The sequence below is a fragment of the Girardinichthys multiradiatus genome, chromosome 20 (assembly GCF_021462225.1).
Source record: "Girardinichthys multiradiatus isolate DD_20200921_A chromosome 20, DD_fGirMul_XY1, whole genome shotgun sequence".
NCBI classification, from domain to species: Eukaryota; Metazoa; Chordata; class Actinopteri; order Cyprinodontiformes; family Goodeidae; genus Girardinichthys; species Girardinichthys multiradiatus.
In genome coordinates this window covers 47779404-47806659 of record NC_061812.1, presented here as the reverse complement: position 1 = coordinate 47806659, position 27256 = coordinate 47779404, and the positions used below count along the sequence as shown (strand labels likewise).

The 27256-nt window shown below is 44.9% G+C and overlaps 2 long non-coding RNA genes across 2 annotated transcripts; both read right to left on the bottom strand.

Moving 5' to 3' along the window:
• Positions 1-15390: 15390 nt before the first annotated feature.
• Positions 15391-16881, bottom strand: LOC124856517. The gene is made up of 3 exons (XR_007035362.1): positions 16774-16881; positions 16552-16622; positions 15391-15658 (listed from the first exon to the last, which is right to left on the bottom strand). It is a non-coding gene; the product is annotated as an uncharacterized LOC124856517 (long non-coding RNA).
• Positions 16882-17729: 848 nt separating this feature from the next.
• Positions 17730-18385, bottom strand: LOC124856545. The gene is made up of 3 exons (XR_007035367.1): positions 18141-18385; positions 18001-18066; positions 17730-17815 (listed from the first exon to the last, which is right to left on the bottom strand). It is a non-coding gene; the product is annotated as an uncharacterized LOC124856545 (long non-coding RNA).
• Between the last annotated feature and the right edge of the window lie 8871 nt (positions 18386-27256).

The following is a 27256-nucleotide window of genomic DNA, read 5'->3' as shown; positions in this document are numbered from 1 at the left end:
AGTGAGGCTGTGGAGAATCTCCAGGTGTGTTTAGGCTGTACAGACTGGGATGTGTTCAGGACTACTACCAACAGTCTGGACGAGTACACAGAGGCTGTGACTTCCTACATCAGCTTCTGTGAGGACAGCTGTGTACCATCATGCACCAGGGTGAGTTACAACAACGACAAACCCTGGTTCACAGCCAAACTCAGAAGGTTAAGACTGGATAAGGAAGAGGCCTTCAGGATTGGGGACAAAGACATATACAGAGAGGCAAAGTACAAGTTTGGCAAGGCAGTGAAAGAGGCCAAACGACTGTACTCTGAGAAGCTTCAAAACCAGTTCTCTGCCAACGACTCTGCGTCTGTGTGGAAAGGGCTCAGGCAGATCACCAACAACAAGCCGAAAGCCCCCCACTCCATCAACGACCGACGCCTCGCCAACGACCTGAACGAGTTCTACTGCCGCTTTGAAAGACAAAGGGACAGTCCTGCAACCATCCCCCACGACTCCCCCAACACCTGCAGCCACAATCCACCACCCCCACCTCCCCAACCTCAAGAGGGGCCTTGGCACCTCCAACTCCCACCCTGAAGTTCCCCCCCACGAGCCCCCTACCCATGCCAGGGACGGCTCTTTCCATCCAGGAGAGGGACATCAACAAACTCTTCAGGGGACAGAACCCCCAGAAAGCTGCTGGACCGGATTCTGTCTCACCAGCCAGCCTGAAGCACTGCGCTGATCAGCTGTCTCCAGTCTTCACAGACATTTTTAACACCTCACTGGAGACATGTCATGTGCCAGCCTGCTTCAAGTCTTCCACCATCGTCCCTGTTCCCAAGAAGCCAAGGACCACAGGGCTTAATGACTTCAGACCCGTCGCCCTGACCTCTGTGGTGTTGAAGTCCTTCGAGCGCCTTGTGCTCTCACACCTAAAAGACATCACCGACCCCCTCCTAGACCCCCTCCAGTTTGCCTACAGAGCCAACTGGTCTGTAGATGATGCAGTCAACTTAGCCCTTCACTTCATCCTCCGGCACCTGGACTCCACAGGAACCTACGCCAGGATCCTGTTTGTGGATTTCAGCTCTGCCTTCAACACCATCGTCCCAGCTCTGCTCCAGGAGAAGCTCTCCCAGCTGAGTGTGCCCGACTCCACCTGCAGGTGGATCACTGACTTCCTGTCTGACAGGAAGCAGCGCGAGAGGCTGGGGAAGCACGTCTCTGACTCCCTGACCATCAGCACCGGTTCCCCCCAAGGCTGTGTTCTCTCTCCTCTGCTCTTCTCCCTGTACACCAACAGCTGTACCTCCAGTCACCAGTCTGTCAAGCTTCTGAAGTTTGCAGACGACACCACTCTGATCGGACTCATCTCTGATGGTGACCAGTCCGCGTACAGATGGGAGGTGGACCATCTGTTGGACTGGTGCAGCCAGAACAACCTTGAGCTCAACGCTCTAAAGACAGTGGAGATGGTTGTGGACTTCAGGCAGAACCCAGTCCCACCTGCCCCCATCACCCTCTGTGACTCCATAATTGACTGTGGAATCTTTCCGCTTCCTGGGAACCATCATCTCCCAGGATCTCAAGTGGGAGCCAAACATCAGCTCCCTCATCAAGAAAGCCCAGCAGAGGATGTTCTTCCTGCGGCAGCTGAAGAAATTCAACCTGCCAAAGACTTTGATGGTGCACTTTTACACATCTCAGCAAGGATTGAGTCCATCCTCACCTCCTCCATCACCATCTGGTACACCGTTGCTACAGCCAAGGATAAGGGCAGGCTGCAGCATGTCATTCGGTCTGCTGAGAAGGTGATTGGCTGCAGTCTACTGTCGCTCCAGGAACTGTACACCTCCAGGACCCTAAAGCAGGCAGGGAAGATTCTGGCTGATCCCTCCCACCCCGGTCACAGACTCTTTGAGACTCTCCCCTCTGGCAGGAGGCTGCGGTCCATCCGGACCAAAACCTCATGCCACAAGAACAGTTTTTTCCCATTTGCCACCAGCCTTGTTAACAAAGCCCGGAAACCACCCTGACACTCTCCCTTTCCCCCACGCCCCCCCTTTTTTGCTGACCTGTAACTTGCAACTTTATGCTTTACATTAATGCTCAGTTTGGACTCCTGCTTTACTTGCACTGCCATACTTGCACACTGATCACCTGCACTGTTGTACTGCTCTCGCACTCAATACTGCTCTATATTTACTCTCACTCACTTAAAACTGTGCACATATATTTATATTATATTGTAGATATGTTTATACTGTTTAATTTGTACTGTATTGCACCGACTACGCCAAAACAAATTCCTTGTATGTCCAAAAACATACTTGGCAATAAAGCTTTTCTGATTCTGATTCTGATTCTAAGACTTAAGAAAATATACTTTATGCCAGTTTCCTTTTTTGAAATTATGACCATGGAGCCTCAGTAGTAGAACACCTTGATGAGAGTTATAACGTTTAAAAAAGTCATTTACATAGATGAGAAAAGAAGCACATTTATTTGACCCACAGTAAACATGTCTGAGTTTAAGAACAAATTTGTCAGCAGAAATTCAGATTAGGTTTTTTTCTTAATACCACAAAATGTGTCATCATCTGCTTCAGCAAAACATTTTTTTCCTCAATCCTAAACTCTATTTCTCCTCATCCTTAATTCAACTTCTAACAAAAATCAAAACCAAGTAAAATTAATGTAAATCTTTTGTTTGATTCACAATAATTTACATTTAATCAAACTCCAGCCGAGACAGAGAACTAGTACAACTTGGCTACTGTCTCATGAAAATTTTAATATTTTGGCTCTGGACTGAAGCCCCCAAAGTTTAAAGACTCTAAAAACACCCCTGCTTTTATGAATGAACAGGAACAAGAAAAGGCAAGACAAGAGCACATTTTGTGATTTTTAAGTAATTAATTAGGATTTAATTGCATGAGATAAGTATTTGATCACCTAACAACCAATAGGAATCCTGGCTCCCACAGGCCTGTTAATTCTTCTTTAAGAAGCCCTTCTGTTCTCCACTCATTCTGTATTAACTGCACCTGTTTGAACTCATTATCTGTATAAAAGACACCTGTCCACACACTCAATCAAACTCCAACCTCTCCACAATGGCCCAGGAAAATAGCAGGAAAATAGTCAAGCAGCTTGGTGAGAAGGCTACTTCTTATAAATGCTCAGAAAATGGAAGAAGTTCAAGATGATGGTCAATTACCCTCGGCCTGGGGCTCCATGCACGATCTCAGCTCGTGGGGCATCCTTCATAAGGAAGGTGAGGGATCGGCGCAGAACTACACGGCAGGACCTAGTCAATGACCTGAAGAGAGCTGGGACCACAGTCTCAAAGAAGACCATTAGTAACACGCTTCGCCATCATAAAGTTAAATCCTGCAGCACACACAATGTCCCACATTCCAACGTGTTCACCGAGCTGGTGAACACGTTGGAATGTGGGACATTGTGTGTCGGAGGTAACACGCCCGATCACAACCGGCCTCGGCCAATTGTAGTAAAGTTCGAGCAAAACAAGCAAAAGAGCAGGTCAGACACACACACACACACACACACACACAAATATTTCACATACATAACATCACAGCATAACCTTATATCTGTCACCCTCAGTTTCCAATTCTGTTTTCTGCCTGCTATAATTCTAGGCAAAGCGGAGTAGAAATCTTAATTCACAAAAAGAATAACTTCACAGTATTAGACACAGTTACAGATCCAGAGTGTAGATTTATAATAATAAAAATATCTAAAAATTAAAATATAGAAATAACCAAAAGTTATGTATTATCAGTATTTATGCCCCAAGTGTTGATGACCCCCATTCTTCCATGCTTTTATTTCTGTATGTCTAAACACTTGGATTGCTCACTTCTTCTTGGGGGTGATCTTAACTTTGGTCTAAACGAAGAAAAAGACTGAGTACAACAGGGACTCAGCACAGTCGGTAATCAATAAATATAGTTAAACAATACATGAGTGATTACGGACTTTGCAATGCATGGCAATTTCTTCACCCTAACCGCAGCGAATATACTTTCTTCTCACATGTCCATCACTCTTACTATCGTCTGCATTATTTCTTAGTCAGCAGCTCGTTGTTGACTGACATTTCAGACACTGAGATACGCCCTGTAGCTGTCAGCGATCATGCTCCTGTCTCCTTAACTCTAGTAAATAAGAAAGAAAACCCACAAAGCAAAAGCTGAAGGTGTAATCATTGCTTAAGGATGAAGATTTTCTCAAATATTTTAAAGAAGAGTGGACTTCATATTTGAAGTATAATAACCTGCCTGGGACATCAACATCTGTTCTCTGGGAGGCAGAGAAGCAGTGATGAGAGGTAAAATAATCTCATTCTCATCACATAAGAAGAAAAGAAGAAAACAAACATATTCAGGAATTAGATGAAACTGTTAGAAGCTTCCCAGGAAGAGTAAATGCTGGGCAAACTATGTAAAACAAAAATAGAATTAAATAAAATTTGTTATGATTTGGGGTTGTTTGGTTTCTGGTTTTTTCCTTATGTTTTTCACTGCTCCAGTCTTTAATCATGTCTCTGTTTATTATTTTCCTAGTCATGCTTTAGATTTTGTCTTCTAGTTCATGTGCGGTCAAGTTAAGTTTTTGGATCTGGTTATGCTTTCGTTTCATGTTTTTCTAGTTATGTTTCTATTAGTTTGTTTCCTTGGATTTGAGTTCTGTTCAAGCCATGTTTTGCTCCAGTCACGTTTTGTTCTGTCAATTAAGTTTATTCGGTTCACCTGCACCATGTTAATCAGTTTTGTGTTCCACCTGTATCATGCTCCATTTAAACACACCTTGTTCAGTTAGTCGGCGCGGAAACATTTTTTCATGCTCATGCTCATGTCCTGCTGTTCACACGAAGCCTGTCTTGCCAAGCCTGCCCATGTCTGTTTTTGCCGTCACCTCCTGTGAGTGAGTTTTTTTGTTATTAAATATTTTTCCATTTAACATCATGCTGCCTGCTAGTCTGCATTCTGGGTTCGTCCATTGCTCAAGCCGTAACAGAATGTTTCCGCCAACCACGAACCCCGCGGACACGCACAAGGCAGATATCTTGGATCGCTGGGTTGAACGGCAGAAGGAGGAGGCTATGAGGAATCTGCCGACCAACCTGGAGGTTGTGCCCTCTCCACTTCTCCTGGTGGAGATGGAACTCGCACCTTCTGGTCCTGGGTCTGGCCACGATGCGGTGGACCTCTTTACCTTCCTGTCTCGGGAGGCGGAGAAGTCGTTGCGCCGTTCTGCAGGGCCGCAGTCGGCTTATGATGGATCCAGCTTGGCGATTCCAGTTCCAGGGACAGGTCCCCTTCGTCGCCTTTCTCCGCTTGCTCCCCTGGCTGTGCACTCTGGTCCGGCAGTGAAGCCCTCGCCCTCCTCTCGCCGCAAGAAACGCCGGCGTGGAGCACCTTCCTGTGGTTCAGCTGGGGAGGAAGTGGTTTCCCAGCCAGCCTACGTGAGCGCTGCGGCAAGTAAGCCCGCATCTTCGTCTGCCACAGCACTGTCTCCCAGGCTCGCTGCACCTCCGCCCATGCCGTCTGCGCTCGCTCCAGCCCGGTGTTCTGAGGCAACACCTAACGAGCTGGAGCAGCGTTTGAGGTTCTACGCACGACAGATAAAGAGCTTCAGGAAGACCAGCCTCATGTATTCCTCTCCTGAGTTGATGGACAGAATCAAGCTGATGGAGAGGGATTATGAGGCTGCAGTAAGGCAGTTTTACTGCCGTCCACCTCCTTCCACGCCAGGACTCCTGGGAGCTGCTGCTGCTGCAGAGCAGCCCACTTCAGGTCTCCAGGAAGCTGCTGCAGAGCAGCCCACTTCAGGTCTCCAGGAAGCTGCTGCAGAGCAGCCCACTTCAGGTCTCCAGGAAGCTGCTGCAGAGCAGCCCACTTCAGGTCTCCAGGAAGCTGCTGCAGAGCAGCCCACTTCAGGTCTCCAGGAAGCTGCTGCAGAGCAGCCCACTTCAGGTCTCCAGGAAGCTGCTGCAGAGCAGCCCACTTCAGGTCTCCAGGGAGCTGCTGCAGAGCAGCCCACGCCATGTCCACAGCCAGGTTTACAGCCTGACTCCAGGCCAGACACACCACCGCAGCCTGACTCCGGGCCAGACACACCACCGCAGCCTGACTCCAGGCCAGACACACCACCGCAGCCTGACTCCAGGCCAGACACACCACCGCAGCCTGACTCCAGGCCAGACACACCACCGCAGCCTGACTCCAGGCCAGACACACCACCGCAGCCTGACTCCAGGCCAGACACACCACCGCAGCCTGACTCCAGGCCAGACACACCACCGCAGCCTGACTCCAGGCCAGACACACCACCGCAGCCTGACTCCAGGCCAGACACACCACCGCAGCCTGACTCCAGGCCAGACACACCACCACAGCCTGACTCCAGGCCAGACACACGTCGCAGAGGAAGTCGTAAAAGGGACACCCCGGCTCAAGTCATCGGGGGCCCCGGCGACGCCTCAGCTCACGTCACTGAGGGTGTCTGCGATGCCTCAGCTCCTGTTCCTAGCCTGCAGGGGTTCAGTGAGGAACTGGTCCTTGTTCTGGCTTCTGAACCCTGCGACAAGGGGTTTGAGGAGGAAGCGCCGCTGGACCCTGTTCCTGAGGGATTTAAGGAACGTTTTGTCCTCGTTCTGGCCTTTGAACCCAGAGATGAGGGTTCGCCAGGCTCTGCTTCAGCCTCTGCTCACGCCACAGAGTGTCCGGCCGACGCCTCTGCTCACGCCACAGAGGGTCCGGCCGACGCCTCTGCTCACGCCACAGAGGGTCCGGCCGACGCCTCTGCTCACGCCACAGAGGGTCCGGCCGACGCCTCTGCTCACGCCACAGAGGGTCCGGCCGACGCCTCTGCTCACGCCACTGAGGGTCCGGCCGACGCCTCTGCTCACGCCACTGAGGGTCCGGCCGACGCCTCTGCTCACGCCACTGAGGGTCCGGCCGACGCCTCTGCTCACGCCACTGAGGTTCCGGCCGACACCTCTGCTCACGCCACTGAGGGTCCGGCCGACGCCTCTGCTCAGCTCAGTCGGCCTCCACGTCTTTGGTGCAGGCCTGGTCGCCCGCCGGAACTCTGTGCCCGCTGGGGACGACCTCCTGGTCGCCCGCCGGAACTCTGTTTTTGTTTCACGCAGATTACTTAATTTAATAGATTATTTCTACAGTAAAAATACTGAGAGTAATGTATTATCTCTAGATGCAGAAAAAGCATTTCATAGAGTTAACTGGAAATTCTTGTTTGCAACCTTGACTAAATTTTGTTTTGGAAATTATTTTATAAACTGGTAAAAAATGTTATAGAGTTCCCCAGCAGCATGTATCAGAACAAATAACCAAACATCTTCCAGCTTCTGGCTTCAGAGGGGCACCAGGCAGGGATGCCCACTTTCTGCCTCTTTATTTACTATTTTTATTGAACCACCAGCAGCAGCAATCAGGCAAACTTAAGATTTTAAAGGCATAACATGCATGAATATTGAACATCTTTGTGTAGATTGCTTTTGCTCCAGCAATCACAAACCTCTGTCTCTCAGGTAATTGGATTTGGAAATCATTTCTCAAGAGTTTCAGATTATTCTATGAGTTGGTTAAAATCCACAATTCTTCCAATTAATTATTCTTTCCACAATTCCCTTAATACACAACACGGGGAGTATTACAATCTGGGTTTCTCCTAGATTGGCAGATTTCACCATTGCTTCTTAGTCAATTGGCTACAATACATCATAGTTTAAACACAGTCCTCTAGATGAACCCATGCTAGACGTTGAACAGACATTATGCAATAGTATTAAGATATCAGACCTACCATTTATTAGCTCAAATATAAAATGACATTTACAGGTCCTTCTCAAAATATTAGCATATTGTGATAAAGTTCATTATTTTCCATAATGTCATGATGAAAATTTAACATTCATATATTTTAGATTCATTGCACACTAACTGAAATATTTCAGGTCTTTTATTGTCTTAATACGGATGATTTTGGCATACAGCTCATGAAAACCCAAAATTCCTATCTCACAAAATTAGCATATCATTAAAAGGGTCTCTAAACGAGCTATGAACCTAATCATCTGAATCAACGAGTTAATTCTAAACACCTGCAAAAGATTCCTGAGGCCTTTAAAACCCCCAGCCTGGTTCATCACTCAAAACCCCAATCATGGGTAAGACTGCTGATCTGACTGCTGTCCAGAAGGCCACTATTGACACCCTCAAGCAAGAGGGTAAGACACAGAAAGAAATTTCTGAACAAATAGGCTGTTCCCAGAGTGCTGTATCAAGGCACCTCAGTGGGAAGTCTGTGGGAAGAAAAAAGTGTGGCAGAAAACGCTGCACAACGAGAAGAGGTGACCGGACCCTGAGGAAGATTGTGGAGAAGGGCCGATTCCAGACCTTGGGGGACCTGCGGAAGCAGTGGACTGAGTCTGGAGTAGAAACATCCAGAGCCACCGTGCACAGGCGTGTGCAGGAAATGGGCTACAGGTGCCGCATTCCCCAGGTCAAGCCACTTTTGAACTAGAAACAGCGGCGGAAGCGCCTGACCTGGGCTACAGAGAAGCAGCACTGGACTGTTGCTCAGTGGTCCAAAGTACTTTTTTCAGATGAAAGCAAATTCTGCATGTCATCCGGAAATCAAGGTGCCAGAGTCTGGAGGAAGACTGGGGAGAAGGAAATGCCAAAATGCCTGAAGTCCAGTGTCAAGTACCCACAGTCAGTGATGGTCTGGGGTGCCGTGTCAGCTGCTGGTGTTGGTCCACTGTGTTTTATCAAGGGCAGGGTCAATGCAGCTAGTTATCAGGAGATTTTGGAACACTTCATGCTTCCATCTGCTGAAAAGCTTTATGGAGATGAAGATTTCATTTTTCAGCACGACCTGGCACCTGCTCACAGTGCCAAAACCACTGGTAAATGGTTTACTGACCATGGTATCACTGTGCTCAATTGGCCTGCCAACTCTCCTGACCTGAACCCCATAGCGAATCTGTGGGATATTGTGAAGAGAATGTTGAGAGACTCAAGACCCAACACTCTGGATGAGCTAAAGGCCGCTATCGAAGCATCCTGGGCCTCCATAAGACCTCAGCAGTGCCACAGGCTGATTGCCTCCATGCCACGCCGCATTGAAGCAGTCATTTCTGCAAAAGGATTCCCGACCAAGTATTGAGTGCATAACTGTACATGATTATTTGAAGGTTGACGTTTTTTGTATTAAAAACACGTTTCTTTTATTGGTCGGATGAAATATGCTAATTTTGTGAGATAGGAATTTTGGGTTTTCATGAACTGTATGCCAAAATCATCCGTATTAAGACAATAAAAGACCTGAAATATTTCAGTTAGTGTGCAATGAATCTAAAATATATGAATGTTAAATTTTCATCATTACATTATGGAAAATAATGAACTTTATCACAATATGCTAATATTTTGAGAAGGACCTGTATGCTTTAAAAGCCTCAATATCAGCTCCTCTCTGAGAATCTAAAAATGACAAGCTCTTTACTAATTAATTCCATGCAGACATACACTTCTCTTCTTTTTGCGGATGACGTGGTCCTGCTGGCCCCCTCTAGCCAAGACCTACAGCATGCGCTGTGGCGGTTCGCAGCCGAGTGTGAAGCGGCTGGGATGAGGATCAGCTCCTCCAAGTCCGAGGCCATGGTACTCGACCGGAAAATGGTGGCTTGTCCTCTTCAGGTTGGAGGGGAGTTCCTGCCTCAAGTGGAGGAGTTTAAGTATCTCGGGGTCTTGTTCACGAGTGAGGGAAGAATGGAGCGGGAGATCGACAGACAGATCGGTGCAGCTGCCACAGTAATGGGGGCGCTGTGCCGGTCCATTGTGGTGAAGAGAGAGCTGAGCCGAAAAGCAAAGCTCTCAATTTACTGGTCGGTCTACGTTCCTACCCTCACCTATGGCCATGAACTTTGGGTCATGACCGAAAGAACGAGATCACGGATACAAGCGGCTGAAATGAGCTTCCTCCGTAGGGTGGCCGGGCACTCCCTTAGAGATAGGGTGAGGAGCTCAGCCATCCGGGAGGAGCTCGGAGTAGAGCCGCTGCTCCTCCACATTGAGAGGAGCCAGTTGAGGTGGCTCGGGCATCTATACCGGATGCCTCCTGGACGCCTTCCTCGGGAGGTGTTCCAGGCACGTCCCACCGGGAGGAGGCCCAGGGGACGGCCCAGGACACGCTGGAGGGACTATGTCTCTCGGCTGGCCTGGGAACGCCTTGGGCTCCCCCTGGAGGAGCTGGAGGAGGTGTCTGGAGAGAGGGATGTCTGGGTGTCTCTGCTGAGTCTGCTGCCCCTGCGACCCGGTCCTGGATAAGCGGAAGACGACGAACGAACGAACAGACATACACCCATCTGGAACAACCCTGACATGCTCCAAAAAAAGTATATATTAAACTTTCCAGATTTGAATGGTAAATTGAATAACTGAAATATATATTTGAAGGAATTCACTTTATCCCATTAAAAAAATTTTTTTTTGCAATATGATATTGACATAAATACATTTTTACAAAATAAATTTGGCCTCAATAAAACTGGGTTACAAACGCCATCAAGTGTAATAGAGTACCTAAATCTCAACTCTCCCATAAAATACACAAGACACTGTCTAAAATAAATGAATCGGTATCCTATTATGAATTGGCGGTATTCCTATTATGAATTGGTGGTTTTATCAGTCAACTTTTACCAAAGATTCTGGTCTGCTTCAAGAACTTTTAAAATAACCCCAGTTTCCTATTAATACAATATATAAAATTTCATAGAGTACACAATACAGGCCGACAGATGTTCAGGATGGGGGGATACTTGCTTACAGTACACAGAACTATAGTTATGTACACCTGTTCAGAGGTTCTGGTGCCAGACTTGTGAAGACTTATGTAACATGGGTGAAAATTATTAATATTATAAAAGTATATGTTATATTATAAAACATTCTAAATAAATCTCTCTCGATTGGGCCTTGTAATTATTTGCCCCATGAAGTTACGCCGTCAACGTGATGTTGTGCGGCCAATCAGGAGGCATATGAAATTAGTAGTAAATTGCTGCCGGTAGTAGCAAGAGGGATGCTGTTGACACGCCACTGCTGCGGGTATGTTGCTATTTTGTGCTATTTACACAGTCCAAAAGTGACTAACTCTAATGTGAACTGATCTTGAACTATAGGAGCCGACAGATCGATTCTATAAATATGACGTTAACTACGGAATTGGTAAGTCACGCTGGCATTAGCCCAAATCCTATCCATTACAATGGGTAGGCCTAGCCACTACACTGGTTTGTATGGAGTGGTCAGCATGGTCTTCTATACCTGTTCCTCCTGAATATAACAGTGTGAATAGAAGTCACTGTTAAAGCTTTATTTATTTATTTATTGACATGTGCGATCCTAGCTTGAAGTGACCATCCTACTTGCTTCAAAAAAACGCTAAAAAGTCTGGTGAAAGAAAAAACAAACACTTTGATAAGGGTATCACTCCGTCAACTCTGGAGGAAGGAGATCGCGTTTTGGTGCGAAATGTCAGGCTTTGTGGCAAACAAAAGCTTAAAGATAAATGGGACCAGGATGTCTATCCATGTCCTTGTACAACGTGCTGGAGACCTACCCATGTATACAGTCCAGCCTGAGAGCAGAGCTGATGGACCAAGTCGTACGCTTCACAGTGATCTACTTCTTCAGTGTTCATTCCTGCCAGCAAACAGTGATCCCCATCCTTTGTCAGTTACATCACCTCATCGCCTCAACATGCGAAGTCAGAAGCCAGCCAACACTGATCACTCTGAGGACCTAAATGAGGAGGAAGATGAGTGGAGTCTATGACAATTTCAGATCAAGCCAACCGCATTCCAGGTCAAGAGTTCATCCATTGCCGCACCATCTTCTGAACTTATACTCATTCTTTGATGAAGGATGTTGATTCTTTACCTATGTCTACAGCCAATTGTGTTTTTGTTCCTGTACCTGTGAAAATTCACGTAGCTGCCAATGGGGAGTCCTCTGCAGAATCTGAAGCTTCTTTACCTGAGGAGAAGTGCCTGATTCTGGTGAAAGTTTACCTGACCCTGAAGGAAAACCGCTTACTGGCAACCCTGAAGATCTGCTTGTGGAAGAATCAGAGCTCCCTGACCAGGCAGAGACACCCCCTGCCAAAATGAGCCATTGCTCATTCTAGCCGAAACACCTGTTGAAACTTCAAATACATCTAGTCCTGTCCTTGAGACTACGCCTGTCTTCGGCAGCGTCTACCCCCTAAGCGCCTTCAATATGCAGCATTAGGTAATCCACTTACAGTATTTCAGTTGTACAGACGCTTTTTCATGGGTTAGTTGAAGCATATAGTGAAGCCTTTACTACGTCTGCAGCGAACAATCATTTGCAATCTCGCGTTCACAATGTTTAGCATGCATCAGGAGTTGCATGATCTAAAGGGGAGAGGGTGTAACATAAGTGAAAATTCTTAATATTATAAAAGTATACATTCACCAGCCACTTTATTAGGTACACCTAACCAGCTGTTCATTAACGCAGATTTCTAATCAGCCAATCACATAGCAGCAACTCAATGCATTTAGGCATGTAGACATGGTCAAGACGATCTGCTGCAGTTCAAACCGAGCATCAGAATGGGGAAGAAAGGTGATTTAAACAACTGAACATGGCATGGTTGTTGGTGCCAGAGGGGCTGGTCTGGGTATTTAAAAAACTGCTCATCTACTGGGATTTTCACGTACTTCCATCTCTAGGGTTTACAGAGAATGGTCCGTAAAAGAGAAAATATCCAGTGAGCGGCAGTTCTGTGGGCGTAAATGCCTTGTTGATGCCAGAGGTCAGAGGAGAATGGCCAGACTAGTTTGAGCTGATAGAAAGGCAACAGTAACTCAAATAACCACTTGTTACAACCAAGACATGCAGAAGAGCATCTCTGAACGCACAACACGTTGAACTTTGAGGTGGATGGGCTACAGCAGCAGAAGACCACACCGGGTGGCCTGTGTGAATTGTACCCTCAGGAAACTGAGGCTACAATTCGCACAGGCTCACCAAAATTGGACAACAGAAGATTGGAAAAACATTGCCTGGTCTGATGAGTCTCAATTTCTGCTTTGGCATTCAGATGGTAGGGTCAGAATTTGGCGTCTGCAGCATGAAAGCATGGATCCATCTTGCCTTGTATCAACAGTTCAGGCTGGTGGTGGTGGTGTCATGGTGTGGGGGTATATTTTCTTGGCACACTTTGGGCCCCTTCCTACCAATTGAGCCTCGTGTCAACACCACAGCCTACCTGAGTATTGTTGCTGACCATCTCAATCCCTTTATGACCACAGTGTACCCATCCTCTGATGGTTACTTCCAGCAGGATAACGCGCCATGTCATAAAGCATGAATCATCTCAGACTGGTTTCTTGAACATGACAATGAGTTCACTGTACTCAAATGGCCTCCACAGTCACCAGATCTCAATCCAATAGAGCACCTTTGGGATGTGGTGGAACGGGAGATTTGGATCATGGATGTGCAGCTGACAAATTTGCAGCATCTGTGTGATGCTATCATGTCAACATGCATCAAACTCTCTGAGGAATGTTTCCAGTACCTTGTTGAATCTATGCCACGAAGGATTAAGGCAGTTCTGAAGGCGGGGGCAGCAGACTCAGCAGAGACGCCCAGATGTCCCTCTCTCCAGACACCTCCTCCAGCTCCTCCAGGGGGAGCCCAAGGCGTTCCCAGGCCAGCCGAGAGACATAGTCCCTCCAGCGTGCCCTGGGCCGTTCCCTGGGCCTCCTCCCGGTGGGACGTACCTGGAACACCTCCCGAGGAAGGCGTCCAGGAGGCATCCAGTATAGATGCCCGAGCCACCTCAACTGGCTCTGATGTGGAGGAGCAGCGGCTCTACTCTGAGCCCCACCCGGATGGCTGAGCTCCTCACCCTATCTCTAAGGGAGTGCCTGGCCACCCTACGGAGGAAGCTCATTTCAGCCGCTTGTATCCGGGATCTCATTCTTTCGGTCATGACCTAAAGTTCATGGCCATAGGTGAGGGTAGGAACGTAGACCGACCGGTAAATTGAGAGCTTTGCTTTTCGGCTTAGCTCTCTCTTCACCACAACGGACCGGCACAGTGCCCCCATTACTGTGGCAGCCGCACCGATCCGTCTGTCGATCTTCCGCTCCATTCTTCCCTCACTCGTGAACAAGACCCCGAGATACTTAAACTCCTCCACTTGAGGCAGGAACTCCCCTCCAACCTGAAGAGGACAAGCCACCCTTTTCCGGTCGAGTACCATGGCCTCGGACTTGGAGGAGCTGATCCTCATCCCAGCTGCTTCACACTCTGCTGCGAACCGCCACAGCGCATGCTGTAGGTCTTGGCTAGAGGGGGCCAGCAGGACAACGTCATCCGCAAAAAGAAGAGACGAAATCCACTGGTCCCCAAACCAGACCCCTTCCAGCCCTTGGCTGCGTCTAGAAATCCTGTCCATAAAAGTTATGAACAGGACCAGTAACAAAGGGCAGCCCTGCCGGAGTCCAACATGCACCGGGAACAGGTCCGACTTAGTGCCGGCATTGCGGACCAAACTCCTGCTCCGCTCGTACAGGGACCGGATGGCCCCTAATAAAGGGCCCTCGATTCCTTACTCCTGGAGCACGCCCCACAGGGCATCACGAGGGACACAGTCGAATGCCTTCTCCAGGTCCACAAAACACATGTGAACCGGTTGGGCAAACTCCCATGAACCCTCGAGCACCCTGTAGAGGGTATAGAGCTGGTCCAGTGTTCCACGGCCGGGACGAAAACCACACTGCTCCTCCTGAAGCCGAGGTTTGACTATCGGTCGGACTCTCCTCTCCAATACCCTGGCGTAGGCCTTACCAGGGAGGCTGAGGAGTGTGATCCCCCTGTAGTTGGAACACACCCTCCGGTCACCCTTATGTATATATATACACATACACATTTCCCCTTGTGTTAAACTGGGTGATATGAATGGTGCCATCTCTTTGAAATAGTAGAATCATCACTTGGACTTGAATATTAGTTTATAAAAACATGGCTGTTTTTGCCCATTAATGTCCCCTAACTTAACATTATGTTTTCTCTCCCTTGCCTATTAGAAATGAATGATCACACCTTTTACCACAACAGTAAAATTTTTATACATACTTGGAATTGGTCCAGATAATATTTATTTACAGCTTCAATATAAGAAGACCATAGACAGACATTGGCTGGACAAAAATTAAAACTAGACAAATTTACAGATACCTCATTACAAAACACCACAGGAATATTTGTTTTTAGGCTTAAAAATTAAAAGATACTGTCAAACTTTCAAGAACATGTTGTTTAAACATAGGTCATTCAATTAAGATAAGTATTCAACATAAATACAATGTGCTTATTTTTAAAATCTAAAATAAATAATAGTATAAAAACAATTGGTGTAATTCCACCTGTAAATAAACACTGAACAAATTGCAGAGTTGTGAAAAACTTCAACAAGTCATGTTCCCTCAACAGGCCTTACAAATAAAAGCTGCTGATGTGTTTGGACATTCACAGCAAACATGGTGAAACCACCTCAAGCACACATCACAGGATATCTGCAGAACAAAAAGATTTAAATTTATTGTAATATTTCATCTGTCATGTAGGTACACACATAGCATATATTTTAATGTTTCATCTACTATTAAGACTTATTGCCTAAGAGTGTAAAATATTTTGATCTTGGGATCTATATGTAAGATTAACAGTGTTAATAGGGAAAGTCTGTTAATCATCAGTTTACTTCCTTTTGTAGTTGACTGATGCAAGGCTCACCTTGAATGATCTGCATTTTATACAGGAGCTCCTTTGTGGCCCTTTGGGAGAAAGTCCCAGTCACAGCAACTAACTTGTCTGTTTACTGTTTTCTTCAAGCCATATCTGGAACTTATGTACACTGGCAACATCGTAGTGTGTGTCAGTGCTTATTACAATACACTGACAGACCCTCTCCATCCATAATCCTTCATCACAGGCAAACATTATTCTGTGCCAAATCCAACAAATAATTGGGACTCAACAAATCCAAAAACATTTTTGAATAATTAGCCTTCTTTCAATGTACTTAAAATATATGTAGCTGTCTTTCATATACACACTAACACAAAAGTAAATGTTTGGATTTTGGGGCTTCCTTCTTTCTTTGTGTGACATAAGGCCATATCCCAATGAATGTCTTCATGGGAGGTACAGTCACACATGTCTGCTTCAAATGCCAAATAAGCACTTGGGAACTCCTTAGCCTGCACAGTCTGATCCGGGAGCTACACAAAGCACTTTCCTTGCACCTCTGGATTTTATTTAAAGTGTTTAATTTTTATTTTAACATCACTCTAGCAGCAATAGTATTACCTATTAACTTTTTTGTACTTTATGATTTCATGTATAAAATATTTATCTTAAAGTGTCAACATTTTCTAGAACACTGTATTGAGAAATATGATTATACCCAAATGATGCTCTTCTTCTCTTTGGGATTGTCTTTCTGTCCTCAGATGCAGCAGATATCTGTCAAGTCATCTGCAAGGATGAAAGTGGTTATAAACTAATTGTCCAGTTTGCAAACTTTAGTACATACCCTAGAAACACAGATAGTTTTACTTTATGGAGCTAAATGGACCTCTAAATGATGTAGTTGTTATCTTTTATGAATGCTACTTTTGTTACCCACCTGATGCCTCCAGCACAGTGACTGCAATCTGCCAACGTAGCATTTCCACATCCTTACGTCCGGCAGGAAAAATAGGCTGTTGTCCCTCAAGTATTTTCTCAACAAACTGAAGTACAAACACAAAACACATATAGTCCAACATGTATCTCAAGTGAATATAGGAGTACATTTTTTAATACCTTTATGGCAAACACGCCGCAAGAGCTAGACTCAGGTTGTAGGGGGTGTGGAAGTGTGTTGCACTCCCACCTTAACACATTCATGCCCTGTTTCTTCAAAAGAGCTCTAAAAACAGCAAGGTATTAGCAATTATCTAACTGAAACATGCCTGTTTCATGCAGAACAGTAAGCTTGCTTTGACAAATAACTTTTAAAAATAAACATATTTAGTTCCTTGCGTTCCTTTCTAACTTACCAAAAAAAAAAAAAAGCATACGTCAAAGATATTTACTTGTGTATATGATTTGACCAATTTGTTATGTAATTTTGCTTCATGGTTCATCCTGGAGGATTTGTGCCATATAAATAAACACAATTTAAATTTATAGAATTATCCTGCCATCACATTTTTATTGATACAACTCAAAGAAATACAAAGCATGACAGGAGAAATAACTGATAATGCAAAGGATACACATTTTTTTTTTCAAGGACAATTATGTGCCATTTATGATGTTGATGTTTGCAATTAAAAGTCTTGCCATTTTATAGACTAAAAAGGCTGTATATCACAGCAATTACAATGTGATACGTTATACCACGGACAGCCTGCATCCACACTTGAAAAGGCATGCTTAGTCATCGAAAATATTGAAAAATAAACGCCTCTAGGTTTGTCTGATGTAGAGCTACTGATGGTCTCAAAAAATTATCCAAATTATTTCATTCTCAACTACCCAAAAATAATAAAACTTTGTCATGAAAATAAAAAAAATTACAAAACATACACATACCTTGATATTTCTTGACATCTCTTCAACTTCTGACTACTTTCCCCAAGTGAGTCCAGAAGAAGAGATTTTCTCTGTTTTGGAAATATAATCTGAAAAGACATCAACAGATATGATTTGGCTACTAACTGTCTGCCTTGTATTGCTTTAAAGGCACATGAATGTAAGATACTTGAATCGAGAAATTCAACACCTGTGATGGACTTTTTAAAACTTTGATTAAAACAAAGGAATTGGGGAGGAACTGTGTCTTTATTGATGATATGCAAACACTTACAATGACAAACCAGTGATGGTTGTCATTAACAATGCCATACAGAGTGCTTTAGTCTGTTGGATCCCACTGAAAAATTGAAACACTGATGTCAACATCATGATGCCTTTTAAGGTAATTGTAAAACACTTCAAACAACCAACCTTGAAGCGTGGAATTTGTTTTGGCCACACAGCAGACATGCCAAACGAGTCGATACACAGCACTTTCTCTGCTGAGGATGTATTATGCTTTCTCTCCAAACATTTCATGTAGGCATTGATCAGCTAAAAAGATAGGTCTTTGTTTGTTAACTTGCACAATCATATTATTATAAGAATACCCATCCAGTGCAGTGACATTTCTAAATTGGGGATGGTTAGAAAAACTATGTTGTAACGATGATGCAACTCAACCAGAACCCAAAACGCAGCCAGACAAGAGAATGGTTAACCAAAAGTTTTAATATAAAAAATAATAATACTTGGGTAGAAGAGGTTCCACTGAAGCGGTCAGACAGGAAGGACAGGAATGGAGGTTTATTAGGGAATTGAAATCCAGCCGGGGAGGAAGGGGAAGTGGACAACAGGAGGTCTTGGGGGTTCCAGGAACAAACAGGAGACAGAGAATATTTCCACCAACCAGATGCAGAAGCGGGAGACAATCCAAGGTAAAGCACTGGAGGGTTTCAGGCAGGGATAGTCCAGTAATCCAGAGACAAAGTCAGAGACAGGCAGGTTTCAGCAACGTGAGGTCAGGACTTTTCCGAACAGCAGAAGGACAAGGCAGAAATCTGTGGTCAAAAAACAGGCAGGATCAGATAACCAGAAAAAACTCTTGAAACATGAATCAAGGCTTGAAAGCTGTGACAGAGGCAACAGACAATCTCGCACTGAGCTGGTGACGAGCAGCTGATTAAATAGGAGCAGCCCAGTGCCGGTGAAGGCAATGAGTAATCAGCACAGTCAAGGTGAGCTGAAGGGCTGGAATCATGACATCACCCCCTCCTCAAGGGGCGGCCCTTGACGCCCCTCTGGGCTGGTCCGGATGTCGGCGATGAAAATCGCGGATAAGGCCCTTATCCAGGATCAGGCGAGAAGGTATCCAAGACCTCTCCTCAGGACCATAGCCCTTCCAGTCCACCAGGTATTGGATGCCACGGCCCCAACGTCGGGAACGTAGCAAGCGTTTTACAGTGAAGACAGGGGCTCCATCTATGAGTCGGGGGGGTGGAGGGGGTCTGGAAGGAGGGCAAAACCTGGATGACCTTACAGGTTTGACCTTGGAGACATGGAAAGTGGGGTGCACACGTAATGAAGAAGGTAGACTGAGACGCACAGCTAGTGGGTTAATGACCTTGGCAATAGGAAAAGGACCCACAAAACGGGGTGCCAACTTGCGACTCTCTACCTTGATGGGTAAATCCTTAGTGGATAACCAGACCTTCTGACCCACCAGGTATCTTGGAGCTTGGGATCTGTGACGGTTGGCATTACGGGCATAGACAGCTGAGGTCTTGCAGAGAGATGCTCTGGCCTTTCTCCAGACTCTGAGACAACGACGTGCTGTTAAATGGGCATCAGGAACCTGGGTAACCCCTTCCTGAACAGAGAGAATAGGCGGTTGATAGCCATAAACAACATGAAATGGTGACAGACCTGTGGCACTTGATGGCAATCCATTGATGGCGTACTCCACCCATGGTAAATTCTTTGACCAGCGACTGGGAGCATCCATGCATAGGATGCGTAATTTGGTCTCAACTTCCTGATTCATCCTTTCTGTCTGGCCGTCAGTCTGAGGATGGAAACCTGAAGAAAGGCTGACGTCAATGCCAAGAAGGGTGCAAAACTCACCCCAGAAACGGGAAATTAACTGAGGTCCTCTATCTGAAACGATGTTACGGGGAATGCCATGAAGTCTAAACACCTCTCGGGTTATTATATCAGCGAGTACAGGAGCTGAGGGTAACTTGCGGAGAGGAATGAGGTGGGTCATCTTGGAAAATCTGTCAACCACAGTGAGGAGTACAGTGTTACCATGAGAAGGAGGTAGGCCAGTGACAAAATCCATAGAGATGTGGGACCCAATACCTGGGTGACAGAAACGTTTAGAGCCATGACAGAACTGAAGGACTTTAGACACCATTTCCTCAGGAACATACAGAAGTCCCTTAGGACACTGAACACGAGGTGGTTCTCTCTGATGACTCCTCTTGAGCAGGCTTTCGATACTGGTAAGAGCTAGCCTGGTCTTGGGGGAAAGGATGTAGTCGTGATCAACAGAATCAGAAGGACAGACAGAAAACTGATGAAGTCTAGAAAGTGCATCAGGCTTGATGTTCTTGCTGCCAGGTCGATAGGCTAGGGTGAAGTTAAATCTACTAAAAAATAGTGACCATCTAGCCTGGCGTGGGTTAAGTCTCTTGGCAGATTTGAGATATTCCAGGTTCTTATGGTCTGTCCACACAGTAAAAGGATGTGTGGATCCCTCAAGCCAGTGCCTCCATTCCTCTAACGCTAGTTTGATAGCCAATAGTTCTCTGTTCCCAACATCATAGTTTCTCTTGGAGGTCGAAAGACGGCGAGAAAAAAAAGCACAAGGATGTAACCTAGCATCGTCTGAAAACCTTTGCGACAGGACAGCGCCAACCCCAGTCTCCGAGGCATCAACCTCCACAACAAAAGGGTTCGATGAATCTGGAAAACGCAGAATAGGAGCTGAGGTAAAGAGACGTTTTAGTTTGTCAAAGGCCTGTTTGGCTTCTGAGGACCATTTGAACTGAGTCTTTATAGAAGTGAGTTGATTAAGAGGGGTGGCCACAGAACTATAACCCTTGATAAAACGGCAGTAAAAATTGGCAAACCCAAGAAAACGTTGAAGTTCCTTCAAACTGGATGTAGTTTGTTTGCGTTAGCCGTTGGAGTAACAGTAGAGGGGAGTGGTTGAGCAACTGAGGAACTAGCTTGGACCTGGGGGATTTTAAGAGAAGAAAGTCCCCGTAAAAGCTCCTGGACATTTCTTTCTAGGCCAGTAATAGCCCCCTCTACTTTAGAACACCAATCGGGATTCGGCTGTGGGTTCATACTGGCGAGATCGTACTGTAATGATGATGCAACTCAACCAGAACCCAAAACGCAGCCAGACAAGAGAATGGTTAACCAAAAGTTTTAATATAAAAAATAATAATAATAATTGGGTAGAAGAGGTTCCACTGAAGCGGTCAAACAGGAAGGACAGGAATGGAGGTTTATCAGGGAATTGAAATCCAGCCGGGGAGGAAGGGGAAGTGGACAACAGGAGGTCTTGGGGGTTCCAGGAACAAACAGGAGACAGAGAATATTTCCACCAACCAGATGCAGAAGCGGGAGACAATCCAAGGTAAAGCACTGGAGGGTTTCAGGCAGGGATAGTCCAGTAATCCAGAGACAAAGTCAGAGACAGGCAGGTTTCAGCAACGTGAGGTCAGGACAAAAAAAAAAAAAAAGCAGTTGAGGATTGGAGATCTGCACTTTTGTTGATTAGGTTAACAATGATGTATAGGCCCGTCCAGTTTTTCTCAAGTTTACCACCCTTACGCTGTTGGCTTCTTATGTTGAGTCATAGAACCTTTTCTCCAACCTTAAAAGTTTCTGATTTATGAGTTTTGGTCTTGTATTTTTGCTGAGCTGACCTTAACAAGGTGTCCACTGTCGAATATTGGATATTTCAGATGTGAAAACATACCTGGCAGACCAATATTTTCCAAAACCTTAAACATGGTGGTTATCCATAACCACAAAAAATTTGAATAACATTTAATGTGTTTCAGGACAGAAGGAAATAAAACAGGTGGATGAACTTGGTACATTAATTGTGAATTATTGGAAATTTCTCTTACAAAAATTTAGATTATGATTGCAATTTCTTTTGTCTGTTATTAATGTAATATGTTACCTTATCACAAAATACCACCAGAGATACTGCTGTTTTATTTTTACATTTCTAAAAATTTCCATCAATAGTCAAAACTAAACGTGACCTAAAATATTGTCTTTACATCTACAGGGCCCTGCGTATAGAATGTAATACAGACAGACAGACGAAATCATGTCTCACCAGGATGTTCTCTGGAACCTCACATGGCATACGAGCCTCTGTTCCAAAGAGGAGGAAATATGGTGAAAACTTTGTTGTGTATTGTTTTTTGGTTCTGAGTCCAAACATCACAGCATCCAAGTAGGTGTCCCAAGTGTCTGGTCGCTCGCTCACAAGTTTGCACAGTGCTCTGAAAAACAACATTTTATCATTTGCTTGCTAAATTAACTGAAAGAAGCTCCCAGCCACTGTGCCAATGTGGACAAATTTACCAACCCAGTCCTGGGAGTTTTCGACCTAAAGAAAATGATAACCAATTCAGTAATAGATGTCACAAAAAAGTGCGGGGTCACACAAAGGGATTCCACTGCAGCAGGCCATTAACTCCAGGGGAGCACAAGATCACACCAGCATAAGATGAACAATTTCCAACTTCACAGAGAATAATGTTCGCAACAAATTCAGAGGTGCATACTGCCACCTACTGTACATCATTGTATAACTCCACCCACTATATTCTATGTTTTAGCTTTGTATTTCATAAAAATAAGAACAATGCTTTATTTATAATACTCTTGATTTCCCCCCTATCTCCCCTCTGTTCCTAATATTCCTTTTAGACTGAATTACCTCCCATTCCGGCACTATGTTTACTGGCGGTTAGGAGTGTGACAGCGCATGCGCAACGCGAATCGACTAACTATGCTCCACTAACCAGCCTGAGATCACGTGACACCAAGTCGCTGATGTAAATTCGTATTCTCAAAGAAAAGATCGTATTCACAAACTGTTAAAGCATATTGTATTCATAAAGAATAAACCACAACTGTAAACTTGAACTTTGTGTTTGTAATTTCTTGAAGCTGTAACATTTTATTTTGTATTCTTACAGAGAAAATATAAAATACCTCTTTTGGATTTTACTTATGCACAACTATTGACTAATATGCACACATTTCCGTCTTTACATACACATTGTTTTTTACAGCGTTCTTACCCCATATATATTATGTAAATAATTCAAGTTGCAACGATCTGGCATACCTACAATTGACCAGGAGGGCACAAGTGGTGACCTAATAGGGGGACTGTTAGGGGACTGTCGGTGGTACAGTCAAAACAGTGAATGAAGATCGTCATGGGTGGAGATCTGCTTAACAATGGATGACTGTTTATATCTGTACCTGAAACAGAGGCAGTTTGTGGGGAGTTTTGATTAAAACAAAATGAACTAAATTAAGTTTAATCTCTTTGAGAAACATACATACTTAAAAAGCAATTGTGTCTGGAAATCTACTGTTTCCCTTGTTTTGCAGCAAAACTATAGGTTTATTGGCTCTTCTTTTGCTGTAAATGTCATAACAGCGACCATACCCAGTTTCTCCGGGGTTTAGAAAGTATGCAGTCCAACCGGCTTTTACTTTCTGTGATGCCAACACACTTCTGTGCCTTAGAGACAAACAGACAAATCATGTCATCACTTCTTCTACCACACTAAATTACTGTTGTACACCTGCATTGTAACAAAGACTTTCCACAAACATTTGTTAGCATTTAGAAGCACTGAGTAAGATAAGAGTGAGGATTTCACAGTGGGTAAATTATGTATAAATTCTTATGAGTACCCACTTACCAAGGTGAACATTTGTAGTTGTTAAATACTGAGGAATTTTCGAACATTTTGCTTTGATTTTACATGGATAAGCGTATGTAACCCAGATTTAAAAAAAGCATAAATACTGAAGTAAAGGGGGCGCAGTGAGGACAGAAAGAGGGGGAGAAAGGTGCGTGCAAAAGAAAAACAGCAGCAGGGGAAGAAATAGTTGTTCCATGTTTTCCAGTGAGTGAGCTTAGACGTGTCGTCCTGAGAAGTCAGTTTGTACCAGTATGCAAGTTGGCAAGATATGGAAAAGTTTCAGCGTGAAGCTGCTGAACTGTCTGTTTTGTTTCTTCAAAAGTGTTATTAGCGAGTAATGTACTTGGATTGTTGGGTGGTTCGTAAGGTGTTGAGGACACCTGTTTTCTGGAGCGATCGGTTGGACAAAGTTTACAAAAGGTACAGAGTGTTGAATGTGTAGGAATGTTAAGAGAAAAATAGAGCACAGTGGCAAATATTTTACAAAAATTATACAATAACAACAATATAGAATTAAAGGAAATAGTATTTACACGTGCTGAGATATTTGTACTATTTGCAAGGGGAGATGGTCAGTGGGGGACCAGGTCCTTGTTAATGAGGCTAGCTGCGGACGGGAAGAAGCTGTTTTTCTGGCGAGAGGTTTTGGTCTTGATGGACCGCTGCCAGAGGGGAAAGTCTGAAACACTTTGTGTCCAGGGTGGGAGGGGTCAGCTGTAATCTTTTCTGCCCGCCTCCAAGTCCTGGAGGCATGCAGCTCCTGTAGAGAAGGAAGATTGCAGCCAGTCATCCTCTCTGCAGAGTGAATGATACACTGCAGACAGCCCTTGTCCCTGATGGTGGCAGCAGCATACCAGATGCTGATGGAGGTTGTGAGGATGGACTCAATGATGGCTGAGTAGAAGTGCACCATCATTGTCTTCGGCAATTTGAAATTCTTCAGCTGATGCAGGAAGTACATTCACTGCTGAGCCTTCTTGGTAAGGGTGGTAAGTTCAGCTCCCACTTAAAATCCTGAGCGATGATGGTGCCCAGGAAACGAAAGGAATCCACAATGGCAACTGGAGAGTTACACAGGATGATGGGGGTGGGTGGGGCTGTGCTCTTTCTGAAGTCCAAGATCATATCCACTGTTTTCAGAGCATTGAGCTCCAGACTGTTCTGGCTGCACCAGGTCACCTGACCAGGTCAGTCTCTCTCCTGTAGGCAGACTCATCCCCCCAGAGCTGAGGCCTATCAGGTTGGTCTCATCTGCAAACTTCCGGAGCTTGACGGACTGTTGACTGGAGGTGTGGCTTTTGGTGTACAGGGAGAATTCAATTCAATTCAATTCAGTTTTATTTATATAGCGCCAATTCACAACACATGTTGTCTCAAGGCACTTCACAACAGTCAGGTACATACATTCTAATTAATCCTAACAATTGAACAGTGCAGTCGGAGTTAGCTTTTTATTCAAATTGGATAAAAAGTTTTTCTATCTAAGGAAACCCAGCAGATTGCATCCAGTCAGTGACTTGCAGCATTCCCTCCTCCCGGATGAGCATGTAGAGACAGTGGACAGTCACTGGCGTTGACTTTGCAGCAATCCCTCATACTGAGCATGCATGTAGCGACAGCGGAGAGGAAAAACTCCCTTTTAACAGGAAGAAACCTCCAGCAGAACCAGGCTCAGTATGAGCGGCCATCTGCCACGACCGACTGGGGGTTTGAGAGAACAGAGCAGAGACACAAAAAGAACACAGAAGCACTGATCCAGAAGTACTTTCTATGGGAAGGAAAAGTAAATGTTAATGGATGTAGCTCCTTCAGTCGTTTCACCTAGAAAGAAAGAACAGATAAACTCTGAGCCAGTTTTCAAGGTTAGAGTAGAGCAGAAGGGAAAGAACACATCCTTGAGGGGAACCGGTGCTGATGGTCCTGGTATCAGGGACGTGTTTTCCCAGCTTCATGTGCTGCTTCCCGTCTGTCAGGAAGTTTGTGATCCTGACAGGTGCATTCAAGCACGCTCAGCTGGGAGAGCTTGTCCTGCAGCAGTGCCGGGATGATGGTGTTGAAAGCAGGGTTGAAGTCCACAAACAGGATCCTGACGTAGGTTCATGGGGAGTCCAGGTGATGCAGGATGTAGTAAAGGGCCATATTTATTGCATCATCCACAGATCTGTTAGCTCTGTAGGCAAACTGCAGAAGATCCATAAACGGTTCTGTGATAGATTTGAGGTGGGTCAACACAAGGTGCTCAAAGGACTTCATTACCACAGAGGTCAGGGCGACAGGTCTGAAATAATTTAGTCCTGTGGTCCTTGGTTTTTTGAGGACAGCGTCCCATACTCTGGAACAGTAAGTGGCGGTAATGCCCCATTAAGTTGGTCGCCAATAGCCGTAAAACTTTAAAGAAGAAGAACGGCATGCATCTGCCAAAAAAATCTTGGATCTTTTGCGGTTCATCACCAAATTCATCAAGAATTATGTAGCAGCCTCAAGCCAAACGAAAGGTTTCCACCGTGTGGGACCAGTTTGATCTCATATCAGAAAAAAAGGTATTTGTTTTAATTTCCTTGTTGTTTCATCCTGTTCCTGTCAAGAGTTTCTACTTGATCTATCTGAATTGAAATTCTTTTCAAAGTGACTCTTTTCTGCAGGTTATATGTCGCATTTGTTTGACAGAACTTATCTATTTAAACAAAATCACCTCCTCAATGCTGAGTCATCATAGGGCCAGACATGAAAATGAAGTCCCAGATACACCCAGGATAAACTCAAGTATGCATTCTACAACTTACTCACAGTTGCTTTATTGATAATTAATTCTTATTAATTTATTCTTTATCTCTTTTTTAACCATCAAGCTTCCAGGAAGTAGATGCTGGATGAGGCTCTGCTGAATTTCATCCTGAAGGACTGCCAGCCCCTCACCATTGTGGAGAGTGAAGGGTTCATGTCCTTCAGCATTCATATGTTTTACCTACCAGAAAGGTTTGTGTGCAAATTATCGAAAGTAGTAATTGATATATCCAATTTATTCAATCTTCAATTTAAATATATTGATTTGCTTTTGGTTTGACTTGATGTAATTTTCAGACCATCAAACAAATGGTGGCTGAAAAGTACGAGGAGGAACGGGAACGAGTGAAAATGGAAGTACAGCAAGCTGTGGCAGTGAGTATAACAGCTGACATGTGGACATCTGTGAACATGGAGGCTTACTTGGCTCTTACCTTTCATTACATTAATGAGAATTTGCATTTGTGTACATCTGTGTTGGAAGTGCAATACATTCCACAAAGTCATACTGCTGACAATTGTATTGGCCCAAGTCAAAAGGGGCATGATGGAAGACTGGTCCACAACCAATAAAGTAAAATGTCTTGTGACCGACACAGCACCAAACATGAGATTGCATCCACTAGATAGCTCCAAATTCCAATTTGTATTGCACATAGTCTCAATTTATTGGTTAGAAATTATATGATCAGATCCCCACTCTTACATCCATCAGACACAAAGCCAGGCACATTGTCACATACTTCAGATCAAGCACTACAGCCAAGGAGAAGCTTGCTCAAG